The sequence below is a fragment of the Branchiostoma belcheri genome, unplaced genomic scaffold (genome assembly GCF_001625305.1).
Source record: "Branchiostoma belcheri isolate BF01 breed outbred unplaced genomic scaffold, Haploidv18h27 scaffold58, whole genome shotgun sequence".
NCBI classification, from domain to species: domain Eukaryota; kingdom Metazoa; phylum Chordata; class Leptocardii; order Amphioxiformes; family Branchiostomatidae; genus Branchiostoma; species Branchiostoma belcheri.
The window spans coordinates 552,940-555,119 of record NW_017804220.1 but is presented as its reverse complement, the minus strand read 5'-3'; positions in this window follow the sequence as shown (position 1 = coordinate 555,119).

Here is a 2,180-nt window from a genome sequence, read left to right as displayed (position 1 = left end):
TGCGCCGGCACGATCGATAACTCACAGGACGGCGGTTATCATCATTATGTAACAAGTGGAAGGGGTGACGCACGTGTTATGTCAAATAAAAAAGAGGCGGGAAAATGTGAGATGAAATTGACATCAAAATAGTTTTAAAAAGAGACAAGAGAAGAATATATTGTTATCCAAGCAGATCCTAGTGTGGCAAGGCACTATCCGATCGGCCAAACGGTGTTCGGTATAGCCACCGAAGGTAACGGACACTCCTTGGAGCTCAGGATATGGTAGCCTCTACCAGGCTTCGGGAGGCGGCTGGAAAGAGTAGAAATTGGCCAAATACAGAGATAGCATGCCAGGGGAATTGGTTTGCTGGAGAGAACAGTTTGCCGCACCCGTTATGGGTCTGTGTTATGTGAAAGACTTATAAGGGACGAAAGACGCCGAGCAGAAGCATTGAGCCCCCCCCCCCCTCCCCCGATCCAATGCAATGTCAGTGTAGCACAACTGGATTTTCAAATTCAATTCTCTGGTAATTGTAACAATGCAGTAATGTAATAATCAACCCTATCTCATAAACTACTTAGTATATTTATATTTGTGAGGCAAACATGCGATATCGCTGACGGAAAACTGTTGATTGTTTGTATTTATACTTGGCTGGTCCAAGCTATGGGCGATAACCAAACAAGAGACGGCTCATGTAGCTTGTTTTTTTAGCTATTTCAAACACAAAGTATAAAACGATGACTAAAATGTATTACGAAATGACAGTAAATGTCAATATCATTCATATTTTCTCATCAACATTATTTGTTTTGTTTTGCGACCTAAAGTTGCATTGAATGTCTTAAAAAATATATATAATGAAATATGCACAAATTTATAACAACCATACACACAAACGTGAAAGTCAGTTAATTTGACATTTATTACACAAAAGAACTTCTTCCAAATGTTACGTGTCGACATTCTACTATAATATTAAGTGGCGGAGCTAAGGCCCCGTTCAATCCTGCAGTACCTGTACTATTCTGTACTTCTGCAGTACATTACAGTTACTCTAGGAGGCGCTTTATCATACCTGAACGCCTAGACGTAACAGCAAAATACAATGATCTACGAAATACGACCATATAACGTTATAAATAATGATGATAACTTATTGAACCATCATTGTATAATGCTACACAAGCTGCAGCTGGTATTACTGGGGTAACTTTCAATGCTCAAGTTTATTATTAAATAATTCAGCAATTATGATTTTTTTAGAATTTGATGGTTTCCATAACAGTGCATTGAATTATATGCTTTGCTAGATTTAGATTTAGATTGGCCATACTTAACACAGAATAATAATACACTCTCTCCCTGTTCTTGATTTTGTATTCGTTTAGCAGTAATACTACAAATTGTCGATTGATACATGTAAGTGCAGCACATGAACTTGATTGAATTAAAAAACAGAAAAGGCTCATACACTGTTCGTGCTAGTTAACTTGAGAATATTTGGCAATTTGGCAATACACATTGGGCAAATGCTCAGGTCACTGTTAAAACTTTACATAGCTTTGAGTTTCTCTCAGAACAGTTCCTTTGTAATGTATAAATTAGCGTCTACGCTACGGTTCTTTCATGAACCTTGAGCTTGAAATTCTCCTTGCAGATCACAAGCTGTTACAGTTTCGAACTACTTTTCTTTACAGTCAACGATCAACATTCTATTTACATTATAAGAAGCTTACAAGGAGCGTACAAACGTCTAGCACACCACAACTGTTACAGTTCTTTACTTCCAGTCTCCAAAAACAAAGAATTACTTACTAATAGGTAAATTATGATTGGTTTCACCCATCCTGAATTTTTCACCACTACAACTGCAAACCTTTCCCTTTTTACCTGCTATAAAATTTACTTTTTTTACAATTACAGATTGCAATTGGGTATTTCAAGGTTTGTTGGGTCTTATTTCATTAGATTTGCTACGTGGAGTTAAGCATTAGTGCCCTGTGCCATAAGACAGATTTCTTGTATCCAAGGTTTCATAGTTGATCTGAGACTTGCCTTGCCCTGTCTGATCATGACCACTGGTCATAACAGTAGCTGTGGTGTTTGTGTTTATGTTTGTGTGTGTGTGTGTGTGTGTGTTTGTTTGCTTGTGTGTGTGTGTGTGTGTGTGTGTGTGTGTGTGTGTGTGTGTG